The 19231-nt window shown below is 47.1% G+C and overlaps 1 protein-coding gene across 1 annotated transcript in view; it reads left to right on the top strand.

Annotated features, from left to right (window-relative positions):
• Nucleotides 1-613: 613 nt before the first annotated feature.
• Wwc2 (WW and C2 domain containing 2) overlaps nt 614-19231 on the top strand; it is a 178701-nt gene continuing 160083 nt past the window's right edge. The window contains exon 1 of the mRNA XM_028854535.2: nt 614-782. The gene's annotated coding sequence lies outside the window, so the exon portion shown is untranslated. The remainder of the gene's footprint in view (nt 783-19231) is intronic.

The following is a 19231-nucleotide window of genomic DNA, read 5'->3' as shown; positions in this document are numbered from 1 at the left end:
TGTGTGTGCGCGCGCGTGTGTGTGTGTGATCAAGCCCCGCGTCCCGCCGCGGCCATCCTCTCCCCCACCCCCGATCCCCACCCCACCCCTTCCCTACCCCCTCCACCCACCCCCCACCCCCCGGCAGCTGCAGGGTTAAGCTCAGGAATGTGGCGGCGAGGAATGTGCATGCAGATGAGGCGGGCGCGGGGCGGGGCCGGGCCGAGGGGGCGGGGCGCATGCTAATCGCACGCAAATGAGGAGGCGGCCAGCCGCCGCCGGGCCGTTGCCCCGCGGAGCTTCCCGGATCCGAGCCCAGACGGCGTCGGCCGGGGCAGCCTGGGCGCCGCGACCCTCGGCGGCCGCAGGGGGACGGGGAGGAGGAGGAGGAGGAGGAGGAGGAAGAGGCGGAGGCAGCGGCGGCCAGGAGGAGGAGGAGGAGGAGGAGAAGGAGGAGAGCTCGCTCGCCCGTTCCGACGCAGACATGGTGGACTGATCCCCGGGCAGGGCTGAGAGCAAGGATTCCCGAGGCTTTTTCCCCCCACCCCGCGCCGCCCCGCGCTCCACGCCCCGCACGCCCCGCACGCCCCCTCCGCCGGTGCCCGCGTTCCCGCCGCGTCCCCCGCGCCCCGGGTCCCTATGGAGGCGCCGCTCGCCGGCGAGGCCGCCGACCATGCCTAGGAGAGCCGGGAGCGGGCAGCTGCCGCTACCCCGGGGCTGGGAGGAGGCCAGGGACTACGACGGCAAGGTCTTCTACATCGATCACAACACCAGGAGGACCAGCTGGATCGACCCCGGGACAGGTGGGAAAGCCGGGCCCCCGCCCTCCGGCGAGCCCCGGGGGTGGGGTGGGGTGTGGAGGGGAGAGAGGACCCGCCTCGGAAGTGTGGCGGCGGCTGTTGTCCGGGAGACCTGGCGGGGCGCCGGGGGGCGTGGGGCGTCGCCGGCCTTGCACCCCTGAGGTCTCTCTAGGGTTAGGCGCGGGACCGCCGGCCTCAGGCGCGGCTCTGTCTATCTGCCCGCCAGGCGCCCCTTCTCGGGGCCCCATTGCCCACTGCCTTCCCCACGCCCCTCCAGGACTTGTAGACACTCCCTGCCCCCAAGGGAAGGGCTGGATTGGTGCTCTGGGCTGGCACCCCAAGTCCAGTTAGCCGGCTCAGGGTAAGGGGTACTCGAGACCTCTGCAGACCTCCCGTGCGCTTTAAAGTTGGTCGCATGGAGGCAGAGGGCACCTTTCGACCTCTGCAAGGCGCTCTGGGCTTGGGGCCTCCCGGAGGCCTAAGTGCACAGTGCGCCACTAGCCATCTGGGCCACCTGTGGCCTCTCTCCAGCCATCCTTGCTTGGCTTCCGAGCTCTGACCGCAAGTTTTTGTTAGGACGTAGCTCCAACCATGCTCTAGGGCCCCGAACATGGAGAGGGATCCCAGTCCTGGCTGGACCTTCGTGGCGTTGCCCCTCGGATTAAAAAAAAAAAACAAAAAACACCAAAACTGTTTGGGAGTTTTGCTTCTTACTGTTATTCCTTACCTGGTAACTTGGTCAGGTTTCCTTGTTGAAATGGAGTGGGCACTAGGACTGAATGAACCTCGGCTACGGTTAGCCCGGACCCGAGCTTAGCCCGATTTTGCACAGGTCTCTCGGTACAAGCGTTTCGGTCCTTCCTACCTAGAGATCTGAAGCAGCAGACAGATCAGACATCAAAGAAGTTGGGGAGTTGGAAGTTTCTGTGGCGTGCTCCCAAGTGTTTTGTCTCCCAACTTTCTTTTCACTCTTAGGAAGAACATTTCTTAGGGTTAAAGTTGTTAGAGGGACCACTAGGAGGGCGTGGTGTGTTGTCACACATCTGTATAAACTGCACGTGGGAGGGGAAAGGAGAAGGAAGATCCCGAGTTCAAGACCAGTCTGGGTTATGGGAGACCAGTCTCAAAAAAAAAAAAAAAAAGAAGAAGAAAAAAAAAAGAATACTAAGGAATACTTTTACCTGTAAATTTGAAAACTGACCTTTAAGGAGCTATTCCTTTTTGTTTTGTTTTATATTTCTAGACTGTCTCATACTGTATGTAGCTCAGGCTGGCGGCTTGGAAATTATTATGTAGCACAGGCTGGTCCCAAGCTTACAGCAATCCCCCTGCTTCAGACTCCACAATGCAAGAATTACAGGTACCAGCCACCATGCTGGATTAGTTCCATGTTGTAAGTTTAATATAGCCTCAGGGATGCGCCTGCCCTGTGCAGTTTTATCATTTCCAGAAGGTCTAACTGGCTTTTGTACAATGAGGTCTGAGGCAGTTACAGCTTTTTCAGATGCTTTTCCTGTTAAACAGCCCCCCCCCCTCCTCCAGTGTGAACCGGAAATACTTTTTTACTTGATATTCCCAATCACTCTTTTTCTAGAACTATTTGTATTTGAAAACTATTAAAGAGCAGTTATAAGAAAGTCCCGGGCGGCATACATTTATGGAACAATCCTTGTTAAATTATCCATGAAGAGACGGGTTTAGATTTCCCTCCTGCTGAGGGAAGACACCTGTACCCAGGCCCCACCTCCCCACAGCCCCACGGGCCAGTGCTGGCCCGGATGAAAGTTAGGACAAGAGCCGAGCCTTCACAGTCTCTCCAGGCGCATCAGTTGTCATAAACTTTGTGCCCCAAGCCGGCTGCTTACGCTGTTGTACCTTGAAACTCCTTAACAGAGAGCAAACGTCGGTGCCGATGGTGTGCACAACAGCGGTGTGTGAGGCACCTGTATAAATATTGGACTTTTACAGTTGTGCGTCCGGCAGTCCGGCAGTCCGGCAGTCCGGTGCACTCGGATACCCGGAGTCTCAGGTTAGCTGCAGCCCATGCTTGCTCTTTCCAGGCTTTATCCACATCCTCTGCTGCCTCAGCTCCCAAACGTTTCATTATTTCATCTCACTTGCCCACCAGAGAGGATTAGAAGAATAGGCTGGGTGAGGCAAGTGGGAAGCGGAGTTTTAGGACTTGGCTTCTCCGTATCACTGCTTCATACACAAGCCAGACGGCCTTTTCCTTTAAACTGGAATGGATCGTCAGTTACTAGGAATGCATTTTTTTCCGGAAAGTGGGAACCAAGAGCTATATCGGGGACAAACAGTTTTGACTAAGTTGAATTGTTTTTCCTATTTTCCCCGCAGCTGTTAGGTCTCTAAATACTTGGAGATAGACATTTGAATTACGGGAAATATTTCTGAATTTTGGTACGAGAACTTTAAAAGCAGCCACAGTGACATGCTTTCTTTCCGTGCAACTAAGCAACAGTATGTCTTCCGACATAGTGTTAGAAGTGATTAGAGAAGATATTTGGAGTAACCACTAACTCTTGTTAATTTTGCTACACAGCAAACTTATAGAAAGAGACATGTTCCCCAGGCCAGTAGGGAGTTCATGGATTCTTCGGCACGATCAGATCACAAATCCTGAAAGAAAAAAGAAAAATGACTGGCGATACCGTGGGTCCTCGGCGGTTTGGGATCTTTAAAGACACTTAACTAAAGTGGTTGGAATTATTTCCCTATTCAGTGTTGTGATTTTCATTCCGTTAAGAGTGAGGATTTCGCTCCTGATAGTTCATCAGAATTGATCTGGTATTTTCTGGTTGGACAGAGAATTATGCTGAGTGAATGGGAGGAGGCTGGGGGATTTTATGGCAGCATACTTCCAATAGTCCAATCCAGGAGTACTAGAGCTAGAGCATGGGGACCGTGTTCTTCAGGTACTTTAAGCTTTTGGAGCCAGGCCACACGATGCCGACTTCGCTGGGATGTATTAGACCTCTTACTGCTCTGTCATGGACTAAGTTGGACTTGAGGGTCTGCGTCAACTCTAAACTGTGGATAATGTCACATCCTCATAGGGATGTTTTCCAGCTCATGGGTAGGAATTTGCATTAAAAAAAGTGTATGTATGGGTGTGTTGCCTGTTCCATGAGTGTGTCGTGCCCTTGGAGGCCAGAAGAGAACGTCGAGTCCCGGGGGTTGGAGCTGCTGGTGATTGAGAGCTGTCTTGTTGGTGCTGGGCATTGAACCCTGCCCGGGGTCCCTTAGATCAGCCAGTGCCCTTAACTGCTGAGCCATCTCCAACCCTCTGTTAACACTCTAACTCAGAGACTGGGCTGTCGTTCTTGGAAACCCTGATAACAACAGTACGACGGACCACATCACGTTTACTAGGCTCTGTGAAGGTGATCTCATTTGCTTCTCCCATCCGTTCTCTGAGGTAGGTTTTCTTACCTCACAGTGATAGATGAGGAACCAGAACCAGAGAAGTGTGGAGTCAGGATCTGGTACTAGACAAGGTGACTCTCTAGAGCAGTGGTTCTCAACCTTCCTAGTGCTGTGACCCTTTAATACACTTGCTCATGTGGTGGTGACCCCCAACCATGACATTATGTCCCTTGCTACCTCATAACTTTAAATTTGCTACTGTTAGGAATCTCAATGTAAACACCAGTGTTTTAAGGTGGTCTTAGGTGACCCCTGTGAAAGGGTCATTCAACCTCTCAAAGGGGTCAAGACCCACAGGTTGAGAACTCTAGAGCCTGTGCCTGGTTCCTTGGCTTCATGGAGGCTTTGCTTCCTGAGGGTGTTATTTTGTGGGTTCTCTCTCCCATTCCCCTCTTATTTTGCTCACCATGAACACTCTTTGAGCACACCAGTTGGTATTTATGGTGGACCATAGATCATGGCCAGATGGGCTGGTGTTGTAGAACACTACATTCAACACAGAAGAAGGGATGGGAAGGATTCATTACCTGTTGAGTAAGAGGGCTAAATGAGCAGGCATTATGGTTTTGCATGCTTCTCATCCTTGTGCTGGATGCCAGCCTGAGGTGCAATAAGTGTTGTCCGGTGAAGCTTGCAGGTTGCCACACAAAGCAATTTTAGGTTAAGACTGATGGACCCTACTCTGTAGCTTATGACTAGGGTCAGATATAGAGCGATTGTAGCTTCAAAGTGAAAAGAGACTTGTGTGGTGGTGTGTGAACGGAGGAGGAGGAAGCTCTTGCTGAGCGCACCATTCATTGATGTCCGAGCAGACTGTCCTTTGCACTCAGTGGGCACACAATTAGGATCCCAGGAACTCTCTGAATCTCCTTTGCTTTCAAATCGGCCTGAGCAAATGGACCGACCCACTGCGAACATGTAAATTTCCCAAGTCTTAATTCCACATTACCGTAGCCTTATGTGTCCTTGGTGTGTGGTAGATGTGAACTGAATGTTGGTTAGGTCAGTTAATTGAAGGCTAAGAAATCAATGAAAGAATGTAATTTGAGCTACTCTCCTATTTTAGTTTCTTATTGGGCTTTCAAAAAAAAAAAAAATTATAGCCTGAGCTACCAACAACCGGAGACAATCAATTTTCCAGTTGGATTAGAAATAATGAGAGAAGTGAGCTGCTACATTTCGAAGAATAATATACATATGTGAGTTACTTATTAGAGCAGAAAGCCTACTGTCAGCTCCGCAGTTTTAATTGTACTGCCGTGGTCACAGTTGCTGGATAGTGTCCATCCCAGCAGGCTCAGCGTCTGGGGGCCATGATGCCGAGAGTTAGCCGAGTGGTTATGGTGTTTGCAGTTGTGGAGGGTGGCAAAGCGTTTGGCCTTTAATCACTGGAGGAAGCGTTAAACCAAGCTATGAGGAGGTCTCCCAAGCATCCCCATGGATATGTTTCTGGTTGTCAGCACGGTTTGCTCCTCTGCCTGCCGGAGCCAGCCATGCTTGCTTGGAATATTCGAGTGACCCAGGTTTCTCCTGTGATTTTAACGGTCTGCAGTTTTGCAGTTTAATTTCGCTGTGAGAGTCAGGACAATAGTTGGGTTTTTTTTTTTCTAGAAAGACTGGTATTTATAAACACGCGATTTGGTTGGAGCTGCAAATTGCGAAGTCGTCAGAGCTCCAGTCAGCTCCAGTCAGCCACTGTGACATGTGGCCTCCAAGCAAGTGCTGTTTAACTGTGACGAGAGGAAGCCTGGTCCATTGCGAAGTGTGGAAGCTTCCTGCAGGCCCTGCTGTGCCTGTAAATGGGACTTTCTTCCCTTTCGTGGTAAAATCCCGTAGAAAAGGAGGCTTTCTCAGTGTAGGGGTGTGACCGGCTTCACGTTGCTGATGTGGGAGTTGGTGATACCGTGTGTCACCTCCTGTGTTGGCTTGAAACCAACGAGTCCTGGGAGCCTGGTCTGCACTACAGGCCTGAAGTGGAGATTATTTTTATCGTATGCAGGTATGATAAAGGTTTAGTTTGGTAAGTTACCAAATACTAGACACCTATCAGATTTATTTTTTTTATCACTGGTATTACCACTACTACTGATGTATTTATTTTGGAGACAGTCTCTAGCCTAGGTTGGCATTCAACTTTCTGTGTAGTTGGGGATGACCTTGAATCTCTGATCCTCCTGCTTCCACTTCCAAGTCTGAAGAAGAAAGAAGAGAAGGAAGAGAAGGAGGAGGAGAACAAGATTGATGATGACGATTGTGTGTGTGTATACACGTGGGTGTGATGTGCGTTTGTATGTCTGTGTTTAGTGGTGTGAGTGCACTTGTGTGTGTGTGCGCACATGAAGGACTAAAATTGATGTTGAGTGTCCTCCTCCATTGCTTTTCACCTTATATACTGAGGTGGGGTCTCTCACTGAACCCAGAATTCAGCAGTTCCAGGTAGTCTAGCTAGCCAGAAACTCTTGGGAGTCCTGAAGAAGTAGGCTTTGATGCCAGTGAAGGAATGAACTGGCCAGGAAGAGTGAGGGCCAGCAGTCCAAGAGCAGGCATGTCCTTCTTCCCTGTCCTTCATATAGGCTGCCACCAAGAGGTGTGGGCCCAGATTTAAGGGGGAACTTTCCACTTGAAAAGACCTGGTTTAGGGTGGGTCTCCCCATCTCAAATGATTCAGTCAAGAAAAATCCTTCACTGGTGTACCCAGCCTGCGTTGGGTTTTAGTTCATTCCAGATGTAATCAAGTTGACGACCAAGAATAGCCACTATACCTTGTTTCCGGGTGGTCTTCCGTGTCTACTTGCTTTCATGTGGGTTCTGGAAATCCAATCTCTGGTCCTCGAATTTGCACAGCAAGTGATTTTTACCCTCTCAGCTCTCTCCCACGCCCCTTTCTATTGGTTTCAAATTGTAATGCGTGACGACAGACAGACAGACAGACAGACAGACACACACACACACACAGTCTTGGATACCACAGCCTCAGTGTGGAGGTCAGAGGACAAGGTTTGTGAGTCGGTTCTCTTCTCCCATGGTGGGAGCGGACTCTGATCATCAGGCGTGATTCTCTGGCCATCTCATTGGTCCATTGAATTTCCTCTGTGGGACAGAACCTCTCTCTGTTAGCTCTCGGCTGCTCTGACCCCTTGATTCTGCTACTTCACCTTCCCTAATGCCGAGAGTGCAGAAAACTTGTAAAAACTTGTTAGAAAACTTGTAAAAACAGGCGGATCTCTGTGAGTTCAAGGCCGGCCTGGTCTACAGAGCGAGATCCAGGAAAGGCGCAAAGATACACAGAGAAACGCTGTCTCGAAAAACCAAAAAAAAAAAAGAAAAAGAAAAGAAAATTTGTAAAAAGAATCTTACATAGGAATATCAGAAAAACATCCAACAAAAAAATTACCAAAATTTAAAATAGCGATTCATTGTAGGAGGTATAAATATAGTATTACGTCTTGATATATGGAAATACTAGGTTTTTAAGTTTGTGTGTGTGTGTGAGATGCATGTGTGTTTGTGTAGATATGCATGAACGTGTGTGTGTGTGTGTGTGTGTGTGTGTGTGTGTGTATGTGTGTGTATGTAGGCTAGAGGGCAACTCTGGCTGTTGTGTGTGTGTGTGTGTGTGTGTGTGTGTGTGTGTGTGTAGTCTAGAGGGCAACTCTGGCTGTTATCCCAGAAACACCATCCACTTCCTGTTGAGGCAGAGTCTCTGGGCTGGCCTGAAGCTCAGTAGTTAGGCCAGATGGAGTGGGCTCTGAGTCCCAGGGACCCTGCTGCTCTGCTTCCTTAGGGCTGAGATTATACATGTATAACACATACGGCATTTTACCTGGTGTGCTGGATAGATTTATGTCAGTCATCTGAGAGGAGGGAACCTCAATGAAGAAAAAACGTCTCCATGAGACGGGGCTGTAGGCAAGCCTGTAGGTCATTTTCCTAATTAGTGATTGATGGGGGAAGGGCCCAGCCTACTGTGGGTGGTGCCATGCCTGGGCTGGTGGTCCTGGGTGCTATAAGAAAATAGGCTGAGAAAACCATGGGGAGCAAGCCAGTCAGCAGCACCCCTCTGTTGAAGAAAACTTGTCCGTACAGACATTCCACTGTGCCAATAAAGCAATCTTGAATCTAGGACAGAGTTAGCGATTGGCTGACCGGGATTAGCCATAAAGTTCTTGGAGGACTTTGCAGGGCAGATAGAGAGGGCAGGAAGGGACTCAGGAGGAGTTGGGCAGGGGCCAGTTTCTGGCACTGGAGGTTCCGGCGAATGTGGAGAGAGGATCTGCCAATTGCTCTGCTTTCCTTGGAGTCTTCGGGTCTTTAATTTCTGACTCCCGAGTTTTTTATTATACTAGAAGAAATGAGGTAATAATTTCATCAAGCAGATACACTCCTCCACGGCCTCTGCATCAGCTCCTGCCTCAAGGTCCCTGCCCTGCCTGAGTTCCTGTGCTGACTTCCTCCAGTGACGAACAGTGGTATGGAAGTGTAAGCTGAACGAACCCTTTCCTGCCCGAGTTTCTTGGGTCATGGCGTTTGCTCACAGCAATAGTGACCCTAACCGAGACATGTGGGTTCTGACCATTGAACTCAGGATCTGTTGCTTGCAGTGTAAGTGAAGTACTGATTGAGCTATTCTTTAAATTATTAATATACATATATTTATATCAAATATAATATAAAAATATTGACTTTTCTATGGAAGACTGGTATTATTTATACCAGTCACAAGCTGGCGATGATGATCAAACAGAAAATAGTCCCATGTATTAACCCTGATATACAGAGAGCTGCAACTTTTATAGTCAAGGGTGTCTCCCAATATACTGTATTTGTTTTTGTTTTGTGAATAGTTTTTCATGTATTGCTAGCCCTGCTTTTAGTACATAGCTCACAGTTCCAAAAGTGTATTAGTGAGAATATTTGGGGGCTGGAGAGATGGCTCAGTGGCCAAGAGCACTGGCTAATCTTCCAGAGGACCTGGGTTCAAGTCCTGGCACTCACACGGTGGTTTATAACTGTCTGTAATGCCTGTCCTAGGGAACTGACGCCCCCTTCTGGCCTTTGAGGGCACTGTATACATGTGGTACACAGGTTGACGTCAAAACACTCACACACATTAAAAAAAAAAAAGTGAGAATTTTTGGAATTAGAACTACCCAGGCCGTTATAGGTTAGCAAAATTAAGCTTTGGGGACTGGTTCTTCACCCCATAGCTTATGAGGAGTTACAGAAGTCTAGTTTTCTCTGCCTCTGTGTGTGTGCAGAGGCTTTCCTTTGTGTGCCCTGGCCTGTGTGGGTTAACAGTTTTGAATGTGAGCATAGGTAGCCAATGTTGAGCGGCAGAAACTCGTGCCGTAAATTCCCGATTGAAATTCTGCCTAGCTAATAGACCATTTTATTGATGTTTCTCTGTTATATAAGAAGGCCGTTTTATTAAGTGGCAGTGATCCTCAATAAAATGTGAAACATTGGTAGGCAGCTTTTACCGCAGAAGATTTGAAGGACACGCAATTTCATTTAGTGTAAAGCTTGAATCCCCCGTTTCCTTTGCAGGTGGTAGTGAGTATCGGTAAGAGTTGAGGTTTTTTTCTCCTTTGAAATTGGGAGGGGAGTGAATGGTTGTGTGGATCTGTGTTGTCGCTGTACTGGCCAAGGTGAGGTTTTGGGTGGTCAGTAATCCTGTCCCACACTGCATCGTTTTCTTTTTCCTGATTATCAGGGAATTTGAATGTGATCGAAACAGTTCTTACATTGCTTTCCTCGCTGCTTCCCTTCATTTCTGCTGAGTGGTGGAATTTATGACATTTCTCTTAAGGCAGTAAAAAAAAAAAAACGTGAACTGGTATTATTTGACTTGGCAGACTGTCCAGTGCCCTGGTTTGCTATAGACTACCCAGAACCAGTGTGGGTGTCTGAGTCAGGCCTGTCTTCCCTCTAACAGCACGCCTGTAGGATATGTGCATTCTTGACGGGTTTCCTAATGTCTCAGATGCACGGAGCACACCTGCGTGTCTGCATCACTAATGATTTCATAAAATCCATTCCTGTCCGCTGAGGATGGAGACCTGCTTTGTATGGGTACCACCCCTTTTGGCTCCTCCGAAGGTTACCGGTCCCCACCGGGCACAGCGCTGCGGATCTCCGTATCCATACAAATGAGATAGAAGCATTTCGAGAGCCCTTGCCAAGATTTTCCAAGATGCAGCCATTTGCCGCTGGGGAGTTTATCTGGCACGACCCTATAGTCCTTGACTCACCCATTCACACATTTGTCAAACATGCATTGAGGTCACTGCGCAGGCACAGAGATCCTAGGACACAGCATTGAACAAAGTAAGTTAAGGTCAGACTTGCATGGATTTTCGTATTCTGGTTTGGGGAGGGCAAAGGAATTATGATGGCCTCGGCGACGATGAAGTGACAGTGGCGTCATTAGAAGCTGCTTTGGGCTGGGAGGGCTTCGTTTTTGAGAATCTACATTTAATTAAGGTCTTTCGTCCACTTGGAGATCTTGGGGGAGAGTAAATGGTGCCGGCCTAAGGAAAGAACCACAGTTTTAGTCTGCCGTAGCCCTGTGTGCAGATAGAGAGCATTTCCTTCAGTTCAGAAGGTCCTATCGGGCTGCCTTCTCTCAAACAGATGCAGCGGTTTAAGAAGCTGAGCTGAAAGACTGAGACCTAGGGAGAAGGGATCTGACTATTTCCGCCTTGTAGAACACCACACTTTAAGCTTTTTGGCAGTCCTTAAAAGTTGGATAGTTTTAGTTGGGCATGGAGAGTGTTGTGATCCCATCTCTCGGGAGGCGGGAACAGGGATGTGAGTCTGAGGCCAGCCTGAGCTACAGGCAGGTTAGTGGTAGAGATCTTGTCTAGCTTGTGCAAGGCCTTGGGTTCAATCCCCAGTAAGGGGAAGACATTGAATGATGAGACCCCCCATGTAGCAGAAATCTTAAAAGGTCTTATTAATCAAATCAAACCTGAGGCCAGTTATTGAGGTGAACACTGGAAGATCAGAGAGACAGAACAAGCCACAGCTAACCTCACCTGGCCAACTTCTCAGCTGATCTTGTTTCCGCAGACTGGAAGCCTCTGTGTCCTCATATCCGAATGGCTCTCAGCTGAACTGTGCTGCTAGAAGCCTGAAAGCTTAACCAGCCAAATGCTTAACCAGCCAAATGCTTAACCAGCCAAATGCTTAACCAGCCAAATGCTTCTAGTTTCTGGTCCTCACGCCTTATATACCTTTCTGCTTTCTACCACCACTCCCTGGAATTAAAGACTCCCTTTCTGGGATTAAAGGTGTGTGTCACCATGCCTGCCTGTTTCCAATGTGGCCTTGAACTCACAGAGATCAGAGGAATTTCTACCTCTGGAGTGCTAGGATTCAAGGTGTGAGCGCCACCATTTTCTAGCCTTTGTATCTAGTGGCTGTTCTGTCTCTGACCCCAGATAAGTTTATTAGTGTGTACAATATTTTGGGGAACACAATACCACCACACCCCCATGTTTTATATGTAAAGGTGGCTCAGGAGGAAAAAAATCGCAAGCCTGATGACCCAGAACCCATGTATCTGCATTTCTAATCCCAGTACTCCTACTGTGAGATGGGAGCCAGAGACAGGAGAATCACCTCATGCAGCCAGGGAAGAGAAACAGGATGCTGCATAAGGTGAGGTGGAGGGCGGGAACCAACTTCGGAATCATGGTGTGTGCGTACCTGTGCGTACATACAATACGTGAAATAAATACAAATAATAGAAAGAGACCACTCCTCTCTGGAGAGGGGATTGTACATAGATGCTATTTTGGTGAAGAACTTGGAGCTTGAATTAAAACAATGGCTTCTGCAATAGGAAACAGTGAATGGATTTCTCTGTTTTCAGGTTAAAAGGCCTGAAGCTTTTCTGACTTATTGTTGGGCAAAGACCAAGAGGGGTGTGGCTGGCTGTATCGATTGCGTTGGAAATCAGAGTTCGTTTTTGGACGTCTAGGTCTAAGGTGTTCAAAAATGATACCTAGTGGACATCTGGATGTATAATCTGGACTGTTGCACAGAGAAACCCTGTCTCAAAAAACAAGACAAAACAAAAAGCAAGTTAATACACCCCCAGTTTAGGAGCCGGAAGCTTACAGGGTTGAGTGTCTTGTCTTGAGACCACAGAGCTCAGAAAGGTGTGGCAGAGCTAATCTTCAAGGCCACACTTTAGCCACGTGCTGTCTGCAAGTTACTCCTCGTACGGCCTTTGCCCTCCTGGCTGGGACTTGGAGTCAGAGCTGCTTTTGAGGACTTAGCCTAAATTTCATCATTTGAAGCATCCTCCAATCTTAGCTCCACGTTACGTGGCAGGATCTCAGCTGTTGGACTTGATTCCAGCTTCCGTGATGTGTCCAGGGTTTGCCGCCTCCAGCCGACCTCCAGCCTTCTCAGAGCGTTCCCCAGTCTTCCCAGGTGAAGTGGGTAGGTACCACTCAGTCAAACCATGCACAGCATCATTTATGTATGTCCCCCTTCAGGACCCGTAACAAGATACCCTGGTTAGTTGCACAATTTCAGCCTAAGTTGGTTCTGTCACTTCTGCCTTATTCCAGTGTTGAGCTTCTTTCAGCGGCTGAGATCTGACAGGCTGTAAATCTTCTTTATCCCTGTCATCATCTGGTTCTAACACCCTTTTGCCCTTGGATCGCAGGCTCCTCCCGACTAGGCTCAGTAAACTGTCATGGAGCAGCCCTGTTCTGGTAAAGCCAGAACTGCTTCCGGTCCCCCCCCCCCCCCCCCCCCAGCTCTTTTTATCCGTTTCAAACCTGGTGTGATCTGCTGTGTGAGCGAGCCTGGGTCTCACTCCACAAGTGTGAGTTACAGACCTTGATTGGAATGCCTTTCTACCCTGTCCTAAATCACGGGTGGGGTGGGGTAATGCCAGTATATTGTTCGTCTCAGCCATATTATAGTATGTATGCAATAAATGTCTTAGATTTGGATCCACACTGAGGAGCAAGTGGCAGAAACTCAGGTTTTTTTTTTTTTTTTTTTTTGTTTTTTTTTTTTTTTTTTAATCGTGTTTTTGCTTGATTTGCTTAGCTTGGCTCATGAACCTCACCTGGAAGGATCCATTTAGAAAGATGATTGTGCATTCCCTTTTCCTGTCCCAAACTGTACTTTTTTTTTGGTGTTGGTGGTTATTGAGCAACATACCATATATCTGCTTCTATTTGGCATCTAGTATTTCTAACACTTCTATTGTTTACTTCCTCAGAGAGCCAAGTTTGTGAACTCTAATTAAACGCTTGGATTATGCATGCAAAAAAATCTTTTGTTGCTCTGTTGCTATGAGCAACCGTTGGAAAAGTTAACCTTCCCTTTCAAAAGGAGTTGTAGACAAATATGTGAATTTTAGCAGATTTTTAAGAAGTCATCCTTTAGTGTCGAGAGTTTTACCTAGGACATAAACTGCTACTCGACCATAATTATGGTGAAGGAAGAATGCAGTGGATGTGAATATTGACCGAACATTCCTAAAATACTATTCAAATGAGGCGAGACTTTGCTGGGTTGTGGCAGAGTAGCCAAGCATTGCGTATTTTAGCCACTTGTCTGACTGGATTTGCTGTTGTGGTCTAAAAGAAGCCGTGCGCTGTGGTTTGCCAGGAAAGACCGCGTGTGACTTACCTGAAGCCTCTTGACTTATTAAACAGTCTTTTCCTTTCTTCCCATACAACACTGTCTCCTTTTCTCTCTTTCCCGGCTGTGGTTTTCAACGCTTCCACCATCTGGTCCAGATTTGACCGACTCCTTTCTGATGACTGCTTAGACTTGTTATTTGATTCTGTTGTGTGATTTTTTAAAAAAATTATATTTCTTTGTCCTTTTTTACACTAACAGTGTTTACCTAAATTAGTGTCGGTAGTGAAGAATGCAGATTGGCCCATTTGGATGAATGCCTTGAACCCCGCCTTTGAACACGGGGATAGGTATTCATGTATTCTCTCTCCAGAAGCCACTGGGAATTAGGCTGGACTGTGAAGTCAGGTTCACAGCAGTGAGGAATACTATATAGTGGTAATGTGATGATTTCTCCCTGCCAGGATCCAGCACTCACTGGAGAGGAGCACTTTGCCCTCCTCCTGCATGCTGTCCTCTACCCTGAGAGCAAGCCCTGAGCTGATGGTCTGACATCATTTGTGAGGGATTCTGGAAGGGCCAGCTGGGTGTCCATCTTCAGGACTGCTGGCTCTCACACTTGTTGCTCAATGGAACTGTAACTTTGCCCATGTGTGTTCCAGGGATTTAGAAAAAAAAAAAAGTCTTATTTTTAAGGTCAAATACTTAAATTACATTTTGCATATCTTAATAAGATGGTAGTTCCCTCCACCCCCTTTGGTTTTTTTTTTTTTTTTTTTTGAGATAAGGTTTCTCTGTGTAGTTTTGGTGCCTGTCCTGGAACTAGCTTTGTAGACCAGGCTGGCCTCGAACTCACAGAGATCTACCTGCCTCTGCCCCCCAAGTGCTGGGACTAAAGGCGTGCACCACCATGCCCTGTCAAGGTGGTAGTTTTTAAACTACAAGGATAATCTTAGTTGTTAATTAACTAATCTAAAAGACTCTGGATTATGCTTAATTGACAATTCAGCAATCCATCCATTGATGCTTGTTGATGGGCTTTTAAAGAAAGGAGATCGCAATGGAAATGGAGACATCTGATTTCATCCAGATGCCAGAAGTGATGTTCTTAGCTCTAGGAAGAAACATCATTTTTACAAGTAAAGAAAGGAAGTTTTGCTACTTGTGATTAGATCATTCTAAGTTAACCAGCAATTTGGAGATTAAAAAAAAAAAACAGGAAAACTGGTTTTTCTTTTTGGTCTTAGGACAATGAGAAATCAGTTGGAAAACCAGTTAGTTATCTTAAGAATTTTAGGGTCAGCTACTTGAAAGGGCGTTTGTTTATACATTTCATTGAAAAACTCCTGTATTCATGTTCATGAAATCATGGCATAAAGAATGACATATTATGAATTGATAATGAAAAAGATATTTAATTCTGAGATACAAAGATCTCCACTGTGGTTTCATTTGGGTTAAAACAAATGCATAAAGTTATAGCTTCTGACATCTGTAAACTAGTCATTTTGAACAAGGAATCTTTATTAATGGCTATTCTGGGAGGACATAGAAACAGATTTCAGGAAGTTAAAGTTTATTTAATAGTTATAGAGGCCACTTGAAATGATTTTTTTTTCATTTTTTCTTTATTAAGAAATTTTCTACTCACTCTACATACCACCCACAGATCCCTCCTCCTCCCTCCTCCCACCCTCTAGTCCCACCTCCCTAGCCACCCCATATCCCCACATCCCCCAAATCGAGGTCTCCCATGGGGGAATCAGCAGAGCCCAGCACACTGAGCCTAGGCAGGTCCAAGCCCCTCCCCTTGAAATAATTGTATACATAAATGAATAGAACTGTGCCTTTACAAGAAAGAAGTTGTTTAAATATTTCAAGTTTGTAACTGAGTGCAAAAATATTGAATATTATCTAACTTTACTGTGCTTTTATCTGCATAGTAATTGTCTGACCTCTTCTGGTGCAAGATAGACTTGAATATATAAAATACATATATTTCGTTTTTATAGCATTGGAAATGGAACCAGGGCCACATGTGGCAGGCAAGCGCTCTGACTTCTTGAGCAGCCTCCCAGTTCCCCAATCACGGTTTAAACAGTGACGTTGCAGGAGACCGTGATGAAGCCGTTGATGTGTTAATCTCTGTGTTGACAGTTGCACTAATGTAGAGGTACAACGTAGTCTGTGGGTGCAGGACTGTCAATGGAGAGAATGTCTTTCCTTTCTCTGTCTTTTAGTTGTGCTGGGTTAAAATGGCACCGCTCGGTTCCCTGATTTAGTTAAACATTAGTCCAAGTTAAAAAGTTTTATGCAGGTGAAGATCATCTAAACTGAAAATACCTTGCTTCTTTTTTTCCAATGACTTGAAAATGCTGTGGAGTTCAAATGTTAGCGTTCCTAACGGAGCCGCTCACTCATTTACAGCGTGCCTGTTTTCCAACTCGATAGCAGAGCTGAAGCGGGACAAGAGAGCATGGCCCACAGAGGCTACGTTAGTCCTCTGGCTCTTTTCAAAGACGTTTAGGAAGCAGCCCAAAGAGGGAAGGGCTTATTTGGCTCACGGTGTGCAGGGTTATAGTTTATCATGATGGGGGAAGGCATGGCAGAGTTCATGCTCGTGTGTGTGTGTGTGTGTGTGTGTGTGTGTGTGTGTGTGTGTGTGTCCTCACATGACTCCCAACTAGGAAGCAGAGAGAGAGAGAGAGCTAGAGGGAACCAGAGGCGAACTCTTAAGCCTCAAAGGCTCACCTCAGTAGCTTGTACCACAGCAGAGTCTCAAATAGTATCACTGGGACTAAGTGTTCAAACACAGCGGAGGACTTTTTAGAACCAAACTATTGCAGTGAAGCCCCCCACCCCATCCCACACACACCTTTTTTTTGGGGGGGGGGTTGAGACATGGTTTCTCTGTGCAGTTTTGGTGCCTGTCTTAGATCTCACTCTGTAAACCAGGCTGGCCTCGAACTCACAGAGATCCGCCTGGCTGTGCCTCCCGAGTGCTGGGGTTAAAGACGTGCGCCATCCCCGCCCGGCTGCAGTGAAGCCCTTTTAAGATACTGCTTCTCCTGATAAGCTGGCCCACTTCTAAGTAGTGCATCCCATGGAGTGGCTTGGCACCCATGTCAATCATTTGCCTCCTTGAAGCCTTTTTCTGGGCACCTGCTTTCTCTGCCCCGTTGGTCAGTGTGTCTGACTTCATACATTAGCACGTTCTCAGACTAGCTTTATCCCCGTGAATGGGAAAGCAGGCTTGTTTGGGTTAAGGACAGTGTGTGTATGTTTTCTGTGTCTGCTGGTAAGTTATAATTTAGGTGAAAGTGGGCATGGATTTTGTGTGTGTTTTTCTAGCGCCTTCACTTAAAGGCCAACTAGGAGTTGGTATATAATGAGTGTAACCTCAGTCATCTAATATTTACATTCATCGTACAAATGTAAACAGTTATCTTATCCTTAGTATTTTCTATGAGCCATGCTTTCTCTAAGCTTCCACATGCACTTTTTTCATATAATTCTTTTAAATTAATATTTCTATTTTATGTGTGTGTGTGTGTTCCACTGGTCGACTTCAGCTGTCTTCTTTACTTGCTCTCCACCTCAGTTTTGGAGACAGACAGCGTCTCTCACTGAACCTGGAGCTTGCTGACTGGCTGGGCTGGCTGGCCAGCGAGTCCTAGATATCCTCCTGTCTCTGCAGTACCCGGACTGCAGGCATGGATCATTGCCACCACATTTTTATGTGGGTGCTGGGGATTCGAACTCAGGCCCTCATGCGTGTGTGGCTCTTACTTGACTGACTGAGGCACCTTCCTGCTTATCTCACTTAATTCTTAGCACACTGTCTTGAGGTGGATATGTTCAGTTGCCCTAAGGTTAGACTCCCAATTTCCTGTTGTATTCATTAAAAAAAAAATTCTGTTGCTTTATTATTTCTGCTGACTCTCCTGAGTTCCGAAGCTCTCTTCTTAACCATGGTACTGTCTTCAGGGCACGGTGAGATGCGCCCTTTCCCACCCCACTCCGGAGTGGAAGAGGCTCTGTTGTTCCAGCGAGGACAGGTTCTGCCCTCCACTCTCTTCCCTGAAGTGAGTTTAATACATTTATTGCTTTCGAAAGGGTAATAGCTGTACAGGTGACACAATTCCAAAGAATAAAGGTCTGCTGCTGCGACTCGGCCCTGGCTTCAGGCACTCTCCCCAGGGTTCGTGACTGTGGCCGTGGTCTCCAGTGTGCCTGTGCTCTGAAGGACTGGGACTGTTCAAGGTTCAAGTCCTGGGAGGTCCTTGGGTCAGGGGGACGCTGCCATCTGAAGGGAGTTAGGTAGTTCTTTTGGGACCTAGTAGTTCTTACCCGACCGAGTGGCTACAGAAGCGGGAGTCAAGCCCTGTCTTTGGTGGCTTCCGGTCTGGCCCTTCCTCTCGCCCAGGCTCCTGCCATTGTGATTCTGTTCCCGTGAGATCCTCACTAGGGCCCAGCTGAGGATGATGGCCTTGAACTTCTGAACCCCCGCAGTGTCTAAACCACTGTCCTTTATAAAGTTTCCCAGGCTCCGATATTCCATTCAAGTAATAAGAATTGTACTAATTGATCTATTCAATGATAAGAAATCTTCCATTGCTCCTGGAACCCCGTTTCTCTTCCCAAAGGAGCCATGTATGGTCGCTTTCTTATGTGTTCTTCCAAAGGTAATTTCTGCATATGCAGATCACATGTATGTGTGTATGTGCATGCTTCTACTTGCAACTTAGCTGCAAAAGTTTTTTTTTTTTAAAACACAACTATACATTATTTTCCATTGACTTTTTTCTCCTGCTAGGTCATAGAGATTATATGATCTCTTTGTATATAGGTTTGCCTATAATATTCTCATTTTATGAGTGTGCTGAACTTGTTAAAAAAACACTCATTTATGAACATGTCTGCTTCCTTTTTTGCATTTATTTATTTATTTATTTTGTAGCACTGCAGATTGAACTCAGGGCTTTATACATGATAGGCAAGTGCTCGACAGCGTCCCCTGACCTAAGGACCTCCCAGGACATGAACCTTTGGACAGTCCCAGTCCTTCAAAGCATAGCCACACTGGAGACCACGGCCACAGTCACGAACCCTGGGGAGACTCCTGAAGCCAGGGCCGAGTCGCAGCAGCGGCAGACTTTTATTCGTTTGAATTGTACCACCTGCGCTGCTATTACCCTTTCAAAAGTAATGGAGAAGTGGAAGCTGGTGCTCCAGCCTCTGGTCTTTATTTTTCTGTTCTGAAGAGGGCTTTGTTGACACTGCCATGTGTCTCTGAACTGCAGATCCGGGTCTAGGCTGGGAAAGGGTGCCCAAAGATATGTGCATTTTAAATATTGATACATTTCTTGCTGGCGGTTGCTTTCCATGGAAGTCGT

This window comes from Peromyscus leucopus, chromosome 17 (assembly GCF_004664715.2).
Source record: "Peromyscus leucopus breed LL Stock chromosome 17, UCI_PerLeu_2.1, whole genome shotgun sequence".
NCBI lineage: Eukaryota > Metazoa > Chordata > Mammalia > Rodentia > Cricetidae > Peromyscus > Peromyscus leucopus.
The sequence above is the reverse complement of the archived record's forward strand: the minus strand, read 5'-3'. Positions and strand labels throughout refer to the sequence as shown.